Genomic DNA, 22,220 nt, shown 5'->3' on the forward strand with positions numbered 1-22,220 from the left:
AGGGGGTTGTCACAGGCTGCTGTGAAGCTGGTTTTACCCTGACCAAGTGTCACCAATGTCAGGCAGAATGTGTAGCGCTCCCTCTGGTAAGGCTGCAGGACCAAGAGGTAATTATGGAGCCCAGAAACCTCCTTCCACCAGGGATACAAACCCACACTGGGGCTCAGGCAGACTCCCAGGATTTTAGGAGACGGAAAGAAAGATTAAAGGGGGAGAGGGAGCGAGAGAAGGAGATGGAGTGGGAAAGGAGGAAAGGAATACCCCCCTTTTTCAGAATTTGAAATGTTCCAAGTGACTAGGTGAAGTAAGGACAGCACAGCACACAGGCACATCAGCTAGTGACACCTTTTCTCTTCTTCCCAATTATTCCTGTCGGTGGCCGGTAAGCATAGCGGATAAGCACGTTGGGCCAGTATATGAAAGGTCACTGGTTTGAATCCGAGAATTGACTAAGTGGCAAATCTGTTGATGTGCCCTTGAACAAGGCACTTAAACCTAATAACTCTGGATAAGAGCATTTGTGAATTGTAAAAAAAAAAAAAAAAAGTACAATGGGCCTATATATGGTGTTGCCAAGGCAATCAATTTAGGTTGGCAAAGCCTCGAACATACACTACATGACCAAACGTATGGGGACACGTCGAACATCTCGTTCCAAAATAATGGCCATTAATATGGAGTTGGTTCCCCCTTTGCTGCTATAACAGCCTCCACTCTTCTGGGAAGGCTTTCCACTAGATATTGGACCATTGCTGCGGAGACTTTCTTCCATTAAGCCACAAGAGCGTTAGGCCTGGCTCGCAGTAGGCATTCCAATTCATCCCAAATTTGTCCGATGAGGTTTAGGTCATGGCTTTGTGCAGGCCAGTCAAGTTCTTCCACACCAATCTCGACAAACCATTTCTGTATGGACCTCGCTTTGTGCAAGGGGGCACAAAATTGCCACGAAATTGGAAGCAAATAATCATCTAGAATGCCATTGTATGCTGTAGCATTAAGATTTCCCTTCACTGCAACTAAGTGGCCTAGCCCGAACCATAACAAACAGCTCAACAAACCATTATACCTCCTCCACAAAACTTTACAGTTGACACTATGCATTGGGGCAGGTAACGTTCACCTGGCATTTGCCAAACCCAGATTCATCTGTCGGACTACCAGATGGTGCCGCGTGATTCATCACTCCAGAGAACGCATTTCCACTGCTCCAGAGTCCAATGGTGGCGAGCTTTAAACCACTCCAGGTAACGCTTGGCAGTGCGCATGGTGATCTTAGGCTTGTGTGCGGCTGCTCTGCCATGGAAACCCATTTCATGAAGCTCCAGACAACAGTTATTGTGCTGACTTTTCTTCGAGAGGCAGTTTGGAACTCTTTCATGAGTGTTGCAACCGAGGACAGACAATTTTTATGCGCTATGCGCTTCAGCACTTAGCGGTACCGTTCTGGGAGCTTGTGTGGCCTACCACTTCGTGACTGAGCTGTTGTTGCTCCTAGACGTTTCCATTTAACAATAACAACATGTACAGTTGACTTGGGCAAGCTCTAGCATGGCATACATTTGAAGAACTGACTTGTTGGAAAGGCGGCATCCTATGACAATATAAAGTCACAGAGCTCAATTTTATACATCTATCAGCAGAAGGTAGCCTAGTGGTTAGAGCGTTGGGCCAGTAATCGAAAGGTTGCTAGATTGAATCCCTGAGCTGACAAGGTAAAAATCTGTTGTTCTGCCCCTGAACAAGGCAGTTAACCCACTGTTCCTAGGCTGTCATTGTAAATAAGAATTTGTTCTTAACTGACTTGCCTAGTTAAATCAAAATCATTTAAAAAAATCAGCAACAGGTGTGGCTGAAATAGCTGAGTTCACTCATTTGAAGGGGTGACCACATACCTTTGTATATAGAGTGTACGTTATTTATTCTGCATGTCTATTCCTCCTCTTTCAAACTGCCTTATTGCTCTGGCTTTTTATTTTCCCTATTGTTCTTTGTCCTCCTCCCTGACCCGCTTGCTGACAACGCATGCACGCGCACCAGGGCTCCGGAAAACGTGTGGCGAGGCAGAATTTTGCCACATCCCTTTTGATTTAGTTTAATAAAATATATCGACGCAAAGTGTTAAAACGTGTGCCAAAGTACAGGTAAAAAAAAAAATGATATGTCTAATGACTTGTCAACTCGTGCACAATTTCTCTGTCCTTCACATCCGGAGTGTTTCTGCAGATGCTTGGCGTATCTTGACCAATCAGATTCACGGAAATCGCAGGTCGGGCACAATGCACAAAGCTCAAGGCGCGCTCTCCACTTCCCTCCGGTATTAAGAAAGTGTGATAACAAGTATCACTCCCGACCGACAAAAACAAAAACTCTATGTGCCTAAAGCAATAGCGACCGGACATGCTGTATTGCATAGAAACAATACTATTTTTCAGTCTGATCAATTGTAGGCTACTACAGTTTTTTTAATCGCTTTGGTACAATTTTCACATGTTTGTGGTGAATTTTCAAAATTCTTAGTACAAAATTCAAAACTGGTAACGTGAGCACTTTCATTGTGCGTTAATTTTGTTTGTACATCTTTCACCACACAACCATTGATCCAAAATATAAGTTTACTGTGAACTATAATGACTACATTGGTTTAATCACCAAAACACAACATAATGATATCTTCTCAATTTAGTTATTTAACAACCAATTGCAAAAAATGTAAGATACATGTTTCAAAATTGCCCTTTGAATGTAGTATGCTACAGTACTGCAAATTACAGTACATTACACTGTTTTCACATTAGGCAATAAACTTGCACTACCCATTAAAATTGACAGATCACATTTCCATCATTTCTATCCCATGTGTGATCAAAGGTGTGATCATTGAAGAAATCTTTCACAATATAATCAAATGAAATAAACTGTCTTGAGCATTTGGCACCCGGAGAAAAACCTTTTGGCGTGACAAAGCCAAGCCTGACATCGGTCTGTATTGAAATCATTGCATGCCTCATACATGGCCTGAAGGAGGGTGATACACTCATGAGGTACAGTGCATTCGGAAAGTATTCAGACCCCTTAACATTTTACACATTTTGTTACATTACAGCCTTATTCAAAAATTGATCAAATTGATTTACCCCCTCATCATTCTACACACAATACACCATCATTTTGTTTTATTTTAGCTTTATTTAACTAGGCAAGTCAGTTAAGAAAGCTACTCCTCAGTAAAAGGCACATGACAGCCCGCTTGAAGTTTGTCAAAAGGCACCTAATGACTCTCAGACCATGAGAAACAAGATTATCTGGTCTGATGAAGCCAAGATTGAACTCTTTGGCCTGTCAAGACCTTCTCCTCCCTCCTGAATCCTCCTCCCCCTCCCCCCCTCCTCCCTCTCTGCAGATGACTTCGTCAACCATTTTGAAAAGAAGGTCGACGACATCCGATCCTCGTTTGCTAAGTCAAACGACACCGCTGGTTCTGCTCACACTGCCCTACCCTGTGCTCTGACCTCTTTCTCCCCCTCTCTCTCCAGATGAAATCTCGCGTCTTGTGACGGCCGGCCGCCCGCCCAACAACCTGCCCGCTTGACCCTATCCCCTCCTCTCTTCTCCAGACCATTTCCGGAGACCTTCTCCCTTACCTCACCTCGCTCATCAACTCATCCCTGACCGCTGGCTACGTCCCTTCCGTCTTCAAGAGAGCGAGAGTTGCACCCCTTCTGAAGAAACCTACACTCGATCCCTCCGATGTCAACAACTACAGACCAGTATCCCTTCTTTCTTTTCTCTCCAAAACTCTTGAACGAGCCGTCCTTGGCCAGCTCTCCCGCTATCTCTCTCAGAATGACCTTCTTGATCCAAATGAGTCAGGTTTCAAGACTAGTCATTCAACTGAGACTGCTCTTCTCTGTATCACGGAGGCGCTCCGCACCGCTAAAGCTAACTCTCTCTCCTCTGCTCTCATCCTTCTAGACCTATCGGCTGCCTTCGATACTGTGAACCATCAGATCCTCCTCTCCACCCTCTCCGAGTTGGGCATCTCCGGCGCGGCCCACGCTTGGATTGCGTCCTACCTGACAGGTCGCTCCTACCAGGTGGCGTGGCGAGAATCTGTCTCCTCACCACGCGCTCTCACCACTGGTGTCCCCCAGGGCTCTGTTCTAGGCCCTCTCCTATTCTCGCTATACACCAAGTCACTTGGCTCTGTCATAACCTCACATGGTCTCTCCTATCATTGCTATGCAGACGACACACAATTAATCTTCTCCTTTCCCCCTTCTGATGACCAGGTGGCAAATCGCATCTCTGCATGTCTGGCAGACATATCAGTGTGGATGACGGATCACCACCTCAAGCTGAACCTCGGCAAGACGGAGCTGCTCTTCCTCCCGGGAAGGACTGCCCGTTCCATGATCTCGCCATCACGGTTGACAACTCCATTGTGTCCTCCTCCCAGAGCGCTAAGAACCTTGGCGTGATCCTGGACAACACCCTGTCGTTCTCAACTAACATCAAGGCGGTGGCCCGTTCCTGTAGGTTCATGCTCTACAACATCCGCAGAGTACGACCCTGCCTCACACAGGAAGCGGCGCAGGTCCTAATCCAGGCACTTGTCATCTCCCGTCTGGATTACTGCAACTCGCTGTTGGCTGGGCTCCCTGCCTGTGCCATTAAACCCCTATAACTCATCCAGAACGCCGCAGCCCGTCTGGTGTTCAACCTTCCCAAGTTCTCCCACGTCACCCCGCTCCTCCGCTCTCTCCACTGGCTTCCAGTTGAAGCTCGCATCCGCTACAAGACCATGGTGCTTGCCTACGGAGCTGTGAGGGGAACGGCACCTCAGTACCTCCAGGCTCTGATCAGGCCCTACACCCAAACAAGGGCACTGCGTTCATCCACCTCTGGCCTGCTCGCCTCCCTACCACTGAGGAAGTACAGTTCCCGCTCAGCCCAGTCAAAACTGTTCGCTGCTCTGGCCCCCAATGGTGGAACAAACTCCCTCACGACGCCAGGACAGCGGAGTCAATCACCACCTTCCGGAGACACCTGAAACCCCACCTCTTTAAGGAATACCTAGGATAGGATAAGTAATCCTTCTCACCCCCCCCCCCCTTTTAAGATTTAGATGCACTATTGTAAAGTGACTGTTCCACTGGATGTCATAAGGTGAATGCACCAATTTGTAAGTCGCTCTGGATAAGAGCGTCTGCTAAATGACTTAAATGTAAATGTAAATGAATTCCAAGCGTCATGTCTGGAGGAAACCTGACACCATCCCTACGATGAAGCATGGTGGTGGCAGCATCATGCTGTGGGGATGGTTTTCAGTGACAGGGACTGAGAGACTAGTCAGGATCGAGGGAAAGATGTACAGAGAGATTCTTGATGAAAACCTGCTCCAGAGTGCTCAGGACCTCAGACTGGGGCAAAGGTTCACCATCCAACAGGACAACGACCCTAAGCACACAACCAAAACAATGCAGGAGTGGCTTCCGGACACTGGAGAGAGCTGAAAATAGCTGTGCAGCAACACTCCCCATTCAACTTGACAGAGCTTGAGAGGATTTGCAGAGAAGATGGGAGAAACTTCCCAAATACAGGTGTGCCAAGCTTGTAGCGTCATACTCAAGAAGACCCGAGGAGGCTGTAATTGCTGCCATAGGTGTTTCAACAAAGTACTGAATAAAGGGTCTGAATACTTATCTAAATGTGGTATTTCAGTATTTTTTGTTTAGAATTGTGTAAAGATCTATAAAAAAAACATTTTTGCTTTGTCATTATGGGGTATTGTGTGTAGATTGAGGGGAAAAAACTATTTTATCAATTTTAGAATAAGGCTGTAACCTAACAAAATGTGGACAAAGTCAAGGGGCCTGAATACTTTCCAAAGGCAATGTATATCTTTATATATCATACTTTTTATGTTTCTTCTTTACAGACGAGGTTCTCAAAATCTGTAGTAAACCAACCAGTGGACATGTAAAATCCTCAATTAAGAGCAGTCGGATTAAGTAATAGTAAAATGTATTTTAACAAAAGAGAAGAGAGTCATATCTGAAGTAATGTGAGCAGTGCATTGTGGAAGGCAATTACTTTATATGAACATGCATTGCAATGTGAAACTGATTAAGTGTGGTGAAAAAGTGACTGTATGATTTTGTGTGTTGTACTTAGTCAACGTAAAATGTACTCACCGTTTTGAAACAACTGCCTTTTTGATTATCTGTTTTGAGTTTTCTACTAAGAGTTGTGAAAATGTATCACATACTTTACCACCAAAATTATTATAAAAAACCTACAACGGCAGCTGCATAGTCTAGCCAACTATGCTCCCTGTCCCTCTGGTCACTGGACAGGGTAAACAAAGGGGTAACGTTGTGTATTTATAGCCCATTTAGTTGTGAGAAAATGTGAATGGGATCAAATTTGGTTTATATTCAAACTTGCTGGCTAGGCTATCTAGACTTTTTCAATCCAAAATGATTAACTGGAATTAATCAATAAACACGATATCGGACATAGACTGTGAGTACATTTTTTATTAGGCCTGCAGTTGCATATGGCAGGACTATAAGATGCAAACCTGTATAAAGCAATCTCAGCCCTGTGAATTGTATTGTCCAATCATGTTTCTTTCTCTCTGTCTGTGTAGAGGAACGCCCCTAGTACTTTAAAACAATTCAGATGAACAAGTATAAGGTTGCTGCAGTTTGACAGCGTTTTCATCCTCCCCAAGGCCAGGAGTTTTTCTAGTTTTTTTAAAAAGCATGTGACCTGATTAAAAAAGCTCTGGTCCCATCATAGCCCATAATAACCCTTTTTACAACATATTAGTCACGCCATCACCTTATAATGTCCAGAGTTTTTCCTGGTTAGGTTACCAGGTCAGGAAAAACTACAGGCCCCAGATTTAGCTTTCTTTCGCCACACCACTTGGGGGCCTTTGGTGCCACCTCTAACACACACACACACACACACACACACACACACACACACACACACACACACACACACACACACACACACACACACACACACACACACACACACACACACACACACACACACACGTCTCTTTCCCTGTCTCGTCATTGGCTTGGGCAACTCTGTGTGTTAGTTTCATAATGATGTGTTGCACAACCTAGTCTGTTCCAGGCATGATGTGGAGAAGATCTTCACTGTCCCTCCTCCTGTTTTATGAATCAATATCAGAGAAGATTTATTTTTTCTTCTTTTCCCATTAAATGGATTAGATTTACCATAGTCATTTTTGCAGCCAGTAGTACTATACCTCTAATGCTATAGTAATAGTGGGGTGCACCTCTGCGGTAAGGCTTACACTATGGTCAACCCATTCTCTGGAACCCCTACAGCTCTTTGACCTGGAATGTCCCTTTAGATAACATAAAGTGAAGGGGCTGTATACACAGCAGTGACATGTTCACCCACTGGGCTATCTTACTTATCAGACTCCACTGTTGTGTGTGTGTGTGTGGGTGTTTGAGAGAGATAGACTAGTATACTCAGGGAGCGAACATGTATGAATTTAGAGTTAATATGTGAGAAATGTAGTATGCTTTATATGACACCGTATATGAAGGGCTGTAGATACTGATACTGTATATCAAGACGCCAAAGAAATAAGCAAAGTTGAGGTTTTCCTGAATAAAAAAAAACCCTGTTGTTTCTAACATTGGTAAGTGCTTATTTCTTCAAAATAGCCACCATCGCCACAATAAACTGTGTCACAAGAAAATTATATTCCATAAATCGCGCAGTAGGATGGGCACGACCAATAAGCAGAAGAAATCACATCCAGCATGCCTTGCAGCCACGGAATTTGCATAATTTAAACAAGACGTGGTTGAGGGGGTTGCATTATGCAAATAAGGTATTGATTAAATGATATTCTATACACAAATGTAATCATAAAAAGGAAATTCAGAGGAAATGTTTAGTATTTATTAATTGCCTTTGAACATGCTACAGTTTTTACAGTAATTAAAAACTGTTATGAATAAAACAACAAGTCTATTCGCATTATGTTAGATTACTTGGACTGTGCACTACCTATTTGATGGGAAGTGGAATCTTTATCACTTTCCAGACTCAGACCAGACTCAGACCTCGTGAAAATTGTCACTTGTTCAACAAACAAGTCACAATTGTTCACATTAGCAAATACTAATCAGTTTAGTGTATACTACTATGTGGGTGTGTTTCCCGAATAAATACATGGCTCTCCAAGAGCAGGGCTGTAAACCACAATATTGGAGTATGAACATCAAACTAGGCTGTTGCGTACCCAACACCTGGGTTGTATTCATTAGTCCGATTCCGTTGCAAAACATTTTGCGATGGAAACCAAATGGAAGCAAACAGAGCAAACGGAACGAAACGGGGAGGGACCTGACTTTGTCCAATAGAAACCTACGTTTTCGCTGCAAATGTTTTGTTTGTTTGGAGTTAACGGTTTCTGTTGTCTGTCTAATGAATACACCCCTGCTTTTTAGGGGTTGGGTAGGTTGTTGTTAGTGATGACCGGGGTTATGCGGAAGTCATTATGGATCACTTTTAGAATCCCAGGGAGGAAGGAAGCTTTCTGCGCACACTAGTGCCAAGGGCAGCGGCAGGAAGTCGTCCAAACAATGGAGTTGCACTTGCTGGTGTTAGGCTCTGTGCTGTCTGTCTCTCTGTCTGAGGGGGAGAAAGTCCCACATCACCTCTTTAAAACACCACTCCCATTTCCTCACAATGCCACCCCCTCCATCCTCCTTTCAAAACTATAAACCATTGTTTTTGGCAAAACAGAGCATGCCTATTTATTTTGGAGGTCCTGTCAAGTAAACAGGCTGTGGCAATTCTAACATCTACATTTTAGTCATTGAGCAGATGCTCTTTTCCAAAATGATTTACAGGAGCAATTAGGGTTAAGTGCATTGCTCAAGGGCACATCAAAATATTGTTATCCTAATTCGGTCAAGGATTTAAACCAGCAACCTTTCGGTTATTGGCCCAACACATTCATAATTTATACATACTGTGTGTGTTCTTTTAACCCATAAAATCCCCCCCCATAGAAATAACTTTCCCCACCCCAGACCTTTATGGGCGGCAGGTAGCCTAGCTGTTAGAGCGTTGGTCCAGCAACAGAAAGGTTGCTGGTTTGAATACCCGAACCGACAAGCTGAAAGAAATCGGTCTATGTGCCCTTGAGCATGGAACGTAAACCTAATTTCTTCCAGGGGCGCCGTACTATTATGACTGACCCTGTAAATCAACACATTACACTGCACCTATCCGGTGTACGTGACAACATATTTGTTTCCTTTTTTTATGCAGAAGTCTACTTTTAACAATTGCCACAATTCTTTTTTTTACTAAAACACATTTGTATGAGGAACAATGCAGATGCAATGTTTGGTAACAGTAATTGCTCCCTCAGTTTTTTGTGACCACGTTAAACATCCACTCCAAATTGAGATTCAAAGATGACTGAAGAAAGAATGGGGTGTCAGCTATGATACGACACATTGAGTATGAACAAAAATCTCTTTTGGTTATCGAACTACAGTAAGTGAAGTGGATGATAAAAGAATGACATCATGGGTCCTTGATCTGCACTATACAGAAATGCATAATTATGAATGTCATTCTCTTCATGGTGATGTATCCTGAATAAGTACACAAAGGTAGAAATATGTAATATCTAGTATCTAATATATAGTTCAGTACAGTAGAGTGCAGAAGCAATTAAGGCTATTAAAACTTGTTATGAATAAAACAACAAGTCTATTAGCATGACGTTAGATTAGTACAGAAGACTATAGTACAGTAAGGTAAAGGAAAGTAGAGTTTAGTTCAGTACACTACAATACAACACAGTCGAGTACAGCACAGTTGTAGAGTATATTACATTATACTGTACTCTACTCATGTGTCATCTACTGTACTGAACTCTACTCCATTGCACTGAACTATAATCTACTCTAATTTCTTTACTATAATTGACTGTGCTCTACTGTACTCTACTGTACTGTGCTCTACTTTACTGTACTCTACTGTGCTCTACTGTACTGTACTGTGGTCTACTGTACTGTACTCTACTGTGGTCTACTGTACTGTACTCTACTGTGGTCTACTGTACTGTGCTCTATTGCAGCTGTGGTTTCTGACTACTATGATTTCCCATTGTAGACAATTCAATTGCAGTCAAATCAAATCACATTTTATTTGTCACATGCGCCGAATACAACAACCTTACCGTGAAAGGAGTCTTATGGCTTGGGGGTAGAAGCTGTTAAGAAGCCTCTTGGACCTAGACTTGGTGCTCCGGTAGCGCTTGCCATGCAATAGCAGAGCGAACAGTCTATGACGAGGGTGGCTGGAGTCTTTGGCAATATTTAGGGCCTTCCTCTGACACCACCTGGTATAGAGGTCGTGGATGGCAGGAAGCTTGGCCTAGTGATGTACTGGGCCGTATTCACTACCCTCTGTAGTGCCTTGCGGTCGGAGGAAGAGCAGTTGTCATACCAGGCGGTGATGCAACCAGTCAAGATGCTCTCGATGGTGCAGTTGTAAAACTTTGGATCTGAAGACCCATGCCAAATCTTTTTAGTCTCTTGAGAGGCAATAGGCTTTGCCATGCCTTCTTCACGACTGTCTTGGTGTATTTGGACCATGATAGTTTGTTGGTGATGTGGACACCAAGGAACTTGAAGCTCTCAACCTGCTCCACTAGAGCCCCATCGATGAGAATGGGGGCGTGCTCACCCCTTCTTTTTCTGTAGTCCACGATCAGTTCCTTTGTCTTGATCACGTTGAGGGAGAGATTGTTGTCCTGGCACCACACTTCCAGGTCTCTGACCTCCTCCCTATAGGCTGTCTCATAGTTGACGGTGATCAGGCCTACCACCGTTGTGTCGTCGGCAAACAAAATGATGGTGTTGGAGTCATGCTTGGCCACGCAGTCATGGGTGAACAGGGAGTACAGGAGGAGACTAAGCACCCCCCCCCCGAAAGGCCCCCGTGTTGAGAATCAGCATGGCAGATGTGTTGTTGCCTACCCTTACAACCTGGGGGCGGCCCATCAGGAAGTCCAGGATCCAGTTGCAGAGAGAGGTGTTTAGTCTAAGGGTCCTTAGCTTATTGATGACCCTTGAGGGCACTATGGTGTTGAATGCTGAGCTGTAGTCAATGAAAAACATTCTCACGTAGGTGTTCCTTTTGTCCAGGTGGGAAAGGGCAGTGTTGAGTGCAATAGAGATTGTGTCATCTGTGGATCTGTTGGGGCAGTATGCAAATTGGAGTGGGTCTAGGGTTTCTGGGATGATGATGTTGATGTGAGCCATGGCCAGCCTTTCAAAGCACTTCATGGCTACAGACGTGAGTGCTACGGGTTGGTAGTCATGTTGTGGAGCCATGAACACTGTTAATCTGTACTAGACACTGTTATTATGTTATGTATCCTGGCTGAAAGCAGCTTTCTGAATGACTGGAGCCATGAAATAGTTTGCTGTGGAATTGTGCCACATTGTATGGTAACATTGTGTACTGTGACATGTGCCCCCTCTCTCTCTCTCTCTTTCCCTTTCTCCCACTCTCTTATCCCTTTCATACGCAGATAAAAAAATACCACTATTTTACCATGCCTGCTTTTATATACCAGCTTTTTGGTATATCTGAAAGGGGTAAGGTGTAAAAAAAACAAGAGCTAGCCATGATTCCTGCATTTTCACAGACTCTGTAAGCAAAATACAGGAATCAGGTCTGTGTGAATGGTTCTCTGCTTTTTTGTAGGTAAACCCATTAACACTTATATTGTTTAACACCTCCCTAATTTGAAATGCAAACAGACCCCATGGTTTTACAACACCCCCCAACTCCCACCCCTCCCAATTAGCCAGTTTCTACTCACTGTGTAAAAGGGGTATACCTGCAAAAAAGTAGTAAATAAGGTTCTGTTTTATAAACATTGCCTCATATCTTTTTTTTGCAGGTAATATACCACATCTTCTGTCTGAAATGGGTATCTCTGTCTGATTCCATCTGGTTGTAAAGATCCTCCTAGATGTTCTAGAAGATAACCTTCAACACAAGTTCACTTTCTCACTTCTCACATGGATTCCATAGACCTGCACAGCTTTGCCGCATCAAAGGTGGGAAAGGTGCAGTAATGGGAAATCAACCAAGGTCCACTTCAAAGACAGCCTAGGTAGAATGGCTGTTCCAGAGCAGCAGTGCTCAAAACAGAAGCACACTCACAGTAGAGGAGAGAGCACTCAACGCTGCAGAGCAGAGAGGAATGGACAGTGAGTGGAACAAGTCTGTGTTGTGATGTGATAACTCAACTCTCACTCAGCTGCTCTCAACCTTCAGCACATCAGCACCACTTCAGTCAGGTGCAGGCTACGACATGTACACCTGAAGGACAACATACTCAGGGTATAGAAAACAAACATGAGCCACGCTCACACGCACGAGAACATCAACAGTGCATGGGGGGGCTATAGATAAGGGAGTAAAAGTTACTTGGCTTGGCTCAGAATGCAAATGCCTGTTGGGTTCTGAGTAACCCCTGAGAAACACCAGTCATTCCGGTAACAGGAGCACATCTACCCAATCGATCTCCTCTGCTGAGAAACTGCAGTGTGGTGGGCATGGAGGAGGGGGGTGTACAGAGGGCAATCCTGCAGGGAGAGATTATCTGATGTTGCATCGCCATCTCATGGTCATAGAGGAAAAATGCAATCCAGCAGCACTTAGCCTGTGTCAATGCCAATGCCAATGCACAGCAGCAGACTACCATCAACAGCAGCATTTTATAAACAGAAAGTAGTGTATCAATCCAGAGCATATTAAAGTGAATTGTGAATCTGTCAATCCACGCAGAGTTCAATAAGATTGAAGTCCCTTTGCACCATATGTGTGGTGCAGTGGTCTAAGGCACTGCATCTCAGTGCTAGAGCCCTCACTACTGACACCCAGGTTAGAATCCAGGCTGTATCACAACTGACTGTGATTGGGAGTCCCATAGGGCGGTGCAAAATTGGCACAGCGTCGTCCTTGGTTTGGCCGGTGTTGGCTGTCCTTACTTACAAGTCCTTAACCAACAATGCAGAAAACACAACAAAAACAGTAAGAGATAAGAATAACAAATAATTAAAGAACAGCAGTAAAAACAAAATAGCGAGGATATATACAGGGGGTACCGGTACTGGTTCAGTGTCACAAATGAGCAGACATTGAAACACACACATGCAAAAAAAAAAAAAAAATACTTTCACATTTTGGAAAGCTCTCAATTTGAGTTGCTGTGAGTGACAACGTAACAGACTACAAATACTTTGCTAACATATCCCATCAGCCTGTTCGGTGATTGTTTCCGGAATTTCCGGTCTAATTTCAGAGTTTAACGCGCGCTCAAACGTCAGTGAAACAACTGTGGTTGTACAGTCTCATCTATCTGTGGCACAGTCGGTTATCATTTTTTTTAAATCATAATAGCTTAAAGAAATGTTAGCTGCTGATTATGACTTGGCCTCTCTACCGGACCTAATTGCCCCTCTACTACTGCCGACTTTTCCCCTGTCTCTCAATATTACCGGTGGCTGAACCATGGAGGTGAGTAGCTAGCAATTAACGTTAGCCTGCTATTTAACTTGAGTCTGGGTTTATAGAAGAAGTTGAATATGGCGATTCTCCAAGCCCAGGAAGCAGCCATTCAATTTATCATTCACCAGCTTTTTCAAGCTTAATAATGTCAAAATTCGTTCGATACTTACCGAAGAATGGCGTTTCGCTCAGCAACTATCGTCACTACTGAGTTAGTGAACTGTATTTCCAAAAAAGGTCTAAGAAATGGAAACAATCAAAGTATTGTTTTTGACCAAGTGAGCATGCATCTTCTGCAATTAATCATTACTGCCATGCACGGGTCGGCTGCACTTGGTAAAATAAACTATAACGTTACTTAGATTCACCAAAAAGTGTTGTATTCTTCACACAACACACTAAGACAGTTTCTAATTCAATAATCTTTTTTTTTTTTTTGGGGGGGTCGCTCCACTTATAAAAAAACACAAGAAAGAGGGTTGACACTCACCATCTCAGCTTGTTCTAAAATAATTTATGTAGTTAGAAACACAAGATTAGCATTCCTGCACCATTCCTTTGTTTTAGCTTAATTTCTCAGATCAAATTATATTAATTGGCCAGTTTAAATTTATAGGATTCAATAAATATAGTACCCAACAAACGAGAGCCACCCACGGCAATCTCTCCCCAACAACGAGTATATAGTATCAGTTCTCTGTCTGACAAGTAGTATGGAGCCGAGTATTGTTTTCTTCATCCTATGTAATGTAGTCCCAGTGAATTTGGTGGTTTCTCCCCCCTCCCCTGTACAGATAAATTATGAATTGAAGTTGTTAGGTTTATGTCCTGTCCTACATCCAGATATTACCATGTTCTGACCACTAGATGGTGTTGTTCCAAGATATGCCGATACCGACAAGTTATGACAGTAACCCATGCTTTGGTTTTGTTTACCAGGACACTGTAAAGTCCATTATGCCTCTGAAGAGTATGAATCCTTAGCAACTGAGTCGCTGTAAAATAAATGATCAATGGCAACTTCAGGTTTTTCGGGAATACTTTGAAAAATAACTTGACACTATTAATCAGTCGGATCTGCTGGCTAGGGGCACTCCAAACATAAGGCAATGAAAAAATTGCCAAAACTTGTAAATGGTGGTTATGAAATAAACCAAAACTTGTTTCTCACAAGTGTAGCAGGTTGTGAACTCTGCAAACAACATTTCCACTCTGAGAATGAGAACAGTAAATTACTGTAATTAATACATGCATTAACAGAAATGTATGTAACCAAACTATGAGGATTAACGGTACATTTACTATTGGGGACAAATGTAATGGGGAATTGATAAAAAAAATAAAAAAAATTGCAAACATTTCACACAAGTAAGTAATGAATGTGCAAGAATTGGTGGGAGAACGCTGAGCACATTCTGGAGAGCTGAGCACATGCATTCTGGAGAGAAATGCCCAATATCTTTGTGCCACACCGCTTCCCTTCTTGTCTCAACGTTGAAAATGATACTCAAGACACTATCGAAACACACATTTTGGATGCTTTTCACTGACAGCCGCAACTCAATCAGCTAGGCCTATTGCCACGTGCTCTGCCCAAATAGAGCATGCCAGCTTGTAGTCCTAAACCCAAAATGAGTTACCTGGTTCGTTCAGCCATTCCTATGAAGAAAGAATAGGGTTTTGGATTAACCTCAAACCTTCTTTTTGGCATTTAACATAGGCTTTGAAGATTTTATATGTTTTGTTCTATTACTTAAAAAAACAACAACATAGTTACAGGAGAGAAGAGAAGTGATGAATAAGCTAATTGGAAGCTGGGGATGATTAGGTGACCATGATGGTATGAGGGCCAGATTGGGAATTTAGCCAGGACATAAGGGTTAACACCCCAACTCTTACGATAAGTGCCATGCGATCTTTATTGACCACAGAGTCAGAATACCTGTTTAACGTCCCATCCAAAAGACAGGACCCTACACAGGGCAATGTCCCCAATCACTGTCCTGGGGCATTGGAATATATATTTTTAGACTGGAGGAAAGAGTGTCTTCTACTGGCCCTCCAACAACACTTCCAGCAGCATCTGGTCTCCCATCCAGGGACTGACCAGGACCAAACCCGCTTCGCTTCAGAAGCAAGCCAGCAGAGGGATGCAGGGTGGTATACTGATGAATTATGAAGCTTTTGTGGGTTTTTTACATAAATGTTTAAAAATTCAGTGACATGAGCTGATGAAGATTCTCAGAACAAAATGTATAAAATGTCTTACGCCTGTTTACCACAGACCAAAATAATTCCAACATCCGAGCATTGCGCTATGCACCCGCCAATTCGCATGGCTGAAACTATCTCACCGGAGAAAGCATCCGAGCCATACTCTTTTAGCCCAGACAGCATCAGATACATGGGCACACATACTGAGACAGTAGAGTACTATTTTGCTCGTTGGGCTGCTTTATCTGAGATTGATGCATTTTTCTGTCGGTGTGCGTCTTGGTCAAATAAATTATCAATGTTTAAATGTTTTATTTGGATGGGAAATGAGGTACGGTAGGGCGTGCCAGGCCAACTAAGGCCCGCCCATAACATTGTCCCTGTATCCTACTCTAAATAAAAGGTTGGGGGGAAAAACATCGCACTACACAAAAATAGACACATTTAGAAAGCCCATTCCACACATTCAGTCATAGTCCAAATCATTTCCCTACAGGTTCAGGCGTGTGAGGGCAGAACATTCTTCGACAGGATTCCTTGCAAGGCCTCGGCTGTAGAAAGGCGTAGAGCCACACCCAATTTTCTGATTTCTATTCCGTTTGTGCCGTTTATGACCGTGTCCAAAGCTACAGCCATAATTGGTAGACGGTTCCGATTGGAGAATCGCTGTTTGCGTCACCGAGCAGTAAACCAAACTATTTAATCCAGTTTTTAATGTTAATCCTGTCTCCCCAAATCAAAACCAAACATATTCCATGTTCTCACTTTGCGCGCACACCTGTCTGTGTTTCAAACCTTTTTGTCTAGCTAATCCGCCTTGCAGTATGGGCACAATGCTGCCCCAGACGGGAATGTAGAGGAAATGTGCCCGCAAAGTCAGAACAGGACATTGCCAGCCATATTACATTTAGATTTTTTTTTTTTGGGGGGTAAACTGCGATTCTCCAATCGGAATCGTCAACCGATCATAGATGTAGTTTCAGACGAGGAACACATGCTGCTAACAGGTACAGTGATTGGACCATGTGTTATCTCAAACGCAGTCGCTTTGGAATGCCCCTCCTAGTTTTTCTCATTCATTAAATATTGGGCTACTTTTTCTCATTAATTAAAAATTGGGCTTACTTGCTAGCTAACCTTTTAAACACGAACCTTGGCGGCAGTGCTAAAGCTTGTGTCCGAGGTCAGGTACAGGCTGCTGTAAGCAGCAGATTTCCGGCCCACCTTTACTTGCCGATACTTTCTTTGTTCTCGATTCAAAGTTACCTGTGTCTTAAAACCCTTGCGTGAGGCTTGGAGCTCAATTGAAATCTGATTGGATTATGGAATCAGTTTTTAACAAACACAAAGAAATGGGCTACAGCAGTGCGATCTGTCTTATTTCTGAAGATATGGATGTTTTATAAAGCCCGACACGTTCAACAGTTGTTGATCATAACTAAGGTAGGTTTTCCTCTACTCACTTTTCTTCTAAAATATACTATTCAAAGGTCAATGTAGCCCACTGGTGAACTGTTATGCACAATGGTAACATGGACTGGGTAAAGGTGCAACCATTTTCTAGAAATCAGGCTTTCTTTCGGGTTCGGGCTCAATACATTTCTGTGACATTGGACTTGAATGGAAGTTTGGCTCGGGCTAAGCCGAACTGGACAAATGTTTTCAGAACGTATTTTGACAACCTTAGTGTAGAGGTCGACCGATTATGATTTTTGAAAGCCGATACTGACTATTGGAGGACCAAAAAAAGCCGATAACGATATTGGCCAATTTGTAAATTAAAAAAAAATATTTTTATTTAATTTATTTGTAATAATGGCAATTACAACAATACTGAATGAACACTTATTTTAACTAAATATAATACATTAATAATAACCATTTAGCCTCAAATAAATAATGAAACATGTTCAATTTGGTTTAAATAATGCAAAAAAAAAAGTGTCGGAGAAAGAAAGTAAAATTGCAATATGTGCCATGTAAAAAAGCTAACGTTTAAGTTCATTGCTCAGAACATGAGAACATATGAAAGCTGGTGGTTCCTTTTTAACAGGAATCTTAAATATTCCCAGGTAAGAAGTTTTAGGTTGTAGTTATAGGAATTATTGGACTATTTCTCTCTCTACAATTTGTATTTCATTTACCTTTGACTATTGGATGTTCTTATAGGCACTTTAGTATTGCCAGTGTAACAGTATAGCTTCCGTCAATCTCCTCGCTCCTACCTGGGCTTGAACCAGGAACACATCGACAACCGCCACTTTCGAAGCATCGTTACCCATGCAGCGCAAAGGGGAAAAACCATGCCAAGTCTCAGAGCGAGTGATATTTGAAACGCTATTAGCGCGCACCCCGCTAACTAGCTAGCCATTTCACATCGGTTACACCAGCCTAATCTCGGGAGTTGATAGGCTTGAGGTCATAAACAGCGCAATGCTTGAAGAATTGCGAAGAGCTGCTGCCAAATGCAGGAAAGTGCTTTTTGAATGAATGCTTAAGAGCTTGCTGCTGCCTACCATCGCTCAGTCAGACTGCTCTATCAAATCAGACTTAATTATAACATAATAACACACAGAAATACGAGCCTTTGGTCATTAATATGGTCGAATCCGGAAACTATAATTTTGAAAACAAAACGTTTATTCTTTCAGTGAAATACGGAACCGTTCTGTATTTTATCTAACGGGTGGCATCCCTAAGTCTAAATATTTCTGTTACATTGCACAACCTTCAATGTTATGTCATAATTATGTACAATTCTGGCAAATTAATTCTGGCCTTTGTTAGGAATAAATGGACTTCACACAGTTCGCAATGAGCCAGGTGGCCCAAACTGCTGCATATACCCAGACTGCTTGCATGGAACACAAGAGAAGTGACACAATTTCCCTAGTTTTAAGAAATTCATGTTCGCAGGCAATATTAACTAAATATGAGGGTTTAAAAATATATACTTATGTATTGATTTTAAGGAAAGGCGTTGATGCTTATGGTTAGGTACATTGGTGCAACAACAGTGCTTTTTTTTCTCGCAAATGCGCTTGTTAAATCATCACCTGTTTGTCGAAGTAGGCTGTGATTCGATGAGAAATGAACAGGCACCGTATCGATTATATGCAACGCAGGACACACTAGATAAACTAGTATATCGTCAACCATGTGGAGTTTGTTTTTTATAAGAAGTTTTTAATGCTAGCTAGCAATTTACCGTGGCTTCTTGCTGCCCTCGCGTAACAGGTAGTCAGCCTGCCATGCAGGCTCCTCATGGAGTGCAATGTAAGGCAGGTGGTTGTGGGTTGGACTAGTAACCGGAAGGTTGCAAAAGCGAATCCCTGAGCTGACAAGGTACAAATCTCTCATTCTGCCCCTGAACAAGGCAGTTAACCCACTGTTCCTAGGCCGTCATTGAAAATAAGAATGTGTTCTTAACTGACTTTCCTAGTTAAATAAAGGTGTAAAAAAAAAAAAAAAAAAAAAAAAAAAAACATCTGTCAAATCGGTGTCCAAAAATACCGATTACCGATTGTTGTGAAATCGGTCCTAATTAATCGGCCATTCCGATTTAATCAGTCGTTCTCTACTTTAGTGGACACCCACCTGTCTCGCTCAATGAGAGAAGATCAGAAGCGGACAAGATGGCAACCTATACATAGTTTGATTACTTAATGGAGCAAAACATGATTTAATTGAATCATGTTCTAAATTCAAATGTTCTCCCTGAAACTGGCCACAGGCGTTTTAGAATACACAGGTGACTTCTGACTCGAGAATGAAAAAAGTATCGGCAAGTAAAGGTTGGTCAAATCTGCTGCTTACAGCTGAACAGCAGCCTGTACACGACCTCGGACTCAAGTTTTAGCTCTACCGCAGAGGTTCGTGTTTACAAGGCTAGTTGGCTAGTCAAGTTTAATGATGACGACTTATTTTGCAACCCCCCCCCAGTGACAAAGAACTACATCAAGAGTTCTCCTTCACGTTGAAGGATGACATCTACGTACGGTATCAGTCGTTCAGCACGCAGAGCAAGCTGGAGAAGGCGACGCAAAAGATTAACCCGTACAAGATTGACATTGGAGCAGTCTACTGTCACTGGGTGGGGCTCCGTTACTCACCGTGTTTATCTGACCACCTGTTACACACATTCTTGCTTTCTTCTCCATCTGCCTAACTCGATCACATGGATCTGTTGTCCCTCAAGTGTCCATTTATATATATTTATTTATTTTCCATTCCTCCTGTCACCCTCAACCCAATGGTCATAACACAGTCAAGTCTGGAACCTTCCAGGCTCTTGAGAAGGAGCTGGTGTTTGATATTGATATGACAGACTATAATGATGTCAGAAGCTGTTGCACGTACTTGGATCACAGCCAGAAAGTGTGTTTGTAGTTCCACCATCTTTACTATTATACAGATGTAAAGTATGTTTGAATGTACAACAGACTAATTCAGGGACGGTGCCTTTTGACGTTTTGTTGGGGGTGTGGGACTGTTGTCTTGTGTTGCAGTGCTGTAGACATCTGCCCAAAGTACTGGACTCTGACTATTGCTCTCTGTATCCTGGACAGTGCACTTCGAGGTGAGTCAAAAGAAAAAAAGGTGATTTAATTGCCGTTTAGCAGACGCTTTTATCCAAAGCCAGTCACGAATGCATACATTTATTTTATGTATGGGTGATCCAACTTTCCCCAGTATGCTCTAGTAGGACAGGACATACTGGGCAGCAAAGAGGCTGCGGACATAGTGCTGGCCCTCGTGCCTAAAGATATCCTTTTCCTCTGCCGATTTTTGGTTTTTATTAAAACAAATCTACAGTACATGTATGGCTACACACACACACACACACACAGCGTTCTGTATGTTAACGTTTAGCAGGTTTTTGCGATAAAATGCCTATCCTTAACGTAAACCACATGTCAGAAAGGAGCTGCTGCAGTGCTTCCAGACTAAAAAACACCATGAGAAGCGCTGGTGTATACTTAAGACTCTGGTCCAAAACAAACGTGTAGGTCGCCATGCCCACACAACAGTGAAGACTGACATAAGCCTTGTTATAACACAATACAACAATGTGGTGATGTCATAAGCGCATGCTTGGCTGCCATTAACAACTCTACTTTCTACCACCAGACGACTGCCAAGGGCCATTACTTTGAGAAGGAGATCATGTGGCAGTACTGTTACCCTCGGGTTGATGTGAACGTCAGTAAAGGAGTCAACCACTTGCTGAAGAGCCCCTTCAGCGTCCATCCCAAAACGGGTAAGGGAAAAACTAATGAGGTGCATGAGTAATGGATGAAACCTGAGAGAAACTGTCAAAAGACGCTCTCATCCAACTGAAGGAGATACTCTTAGGATGTCATTAGCTCAACAACACCTTTTCTCAATTATCCTTACTTCCCCAAAGGCCGGACCTCTGTTCCTATTGACCTGAGAGAACTGGATCGCTTTGACCCCTGTGATGTGCCCACTATTAGGTAAGCCCTCAGTCAATTTGTCATAATAAGAACTTTGTAAAGAGAGAAATTCAAAATGTATTCCCAAAGCCTTACACACTTTGTTTGTGTGTGGCGTCCCTAGGGTTCTTCTCAGTTGGTACACTCACCGGTCCTGTTATCGATTCTCCCTGTAGTCTGATCTGTGAGGAGCTGGATCGGCCCAAGACAGCAGGAGGAAGAGAAGGAAGAACCCAAGGAGAATGAGAGAGAAGCAGGAGAGCGACGGAAGAGAGGTATTCAAAAAAGACAAGTGCAATTAATCACTAAGAACCAAGGGATCTAATATTGTTTTGTTCATTGCATGTTGATTTGACTAACAAAAACATTCTGGTTCCATAGACTACAAACGAACAAGCTTGGGGAAGTATGTGAAACTGTTAGATCAATTCCTGGAAGGGATGGCTCGCTCAAGGAAAGGGGAGCATCTTAAAAAGAGTGGTGGGTGTAATTTAAAATCCTTCGTGGAAGAATACAATTGTTAGTATGAACATTTAGATCTAAACGAGTTGATGATCATGGATTGTTTTCTCAATTTCTTTTCACAGATCTTCAAAAGGACTTCTAGCCCTTAGCGGTGTCCAATGGAATACTGTCTGATGCTGGGATTGGTACCTACATTGGTTGGCTAATCTTAAACCATCCCATCATATCAGTTGTTTATAATCTGACAGTTAAAGATGGAGAACACACATAAGATGCACTGTAAACAAATGGTTTGTTTGAGAATTGTCACGCAAATATTTGACCAAATCAACAATTGAAAAATCATTTGTGCAAAACTTTTATATAGCTTATTGTTTTCTAATTAAAATGACTTTATACTACAGTTTGTCAATCTATGTTGTGCGTCATGAAAATGCATAAAGTAACTATCTAACAAGAAAATAATGCAAG

At 42.7% G+C, this 22,220-nt stretch overlaps 1 pseudogene; it reads left to right on the top strand.

Moving 5' to 3' along the window:
• The first annotated feature begins 12,119 nt into the window (after nt 1–12,119).
• On the top strand, nt 12,120–22,150 carry LOC118361115 (DNA primase small subunit-like; annotated as a pseudogene).
• The last annotated feature ends 70 nt before the right edge of the window (nt 22,151–22,220 follow it).

The sequence above is a fragment of the Oncorhynchus keta genome, chromosome 28, assembly GCF_023373465.1.
Source record: "Oncorhynchus keta strain PuntledgeMale-10-30-2019 chromosome 28, Oket_V2, whole genome shotgun sequence".
In the NCBI taxonomy this organism is placed as follows: Eukaryota; Metazoa; Chordata; class Actinopteri; order Salmoniformes; family Salmonidae; genus Oncorhynchus; species Oncorhynchus keta.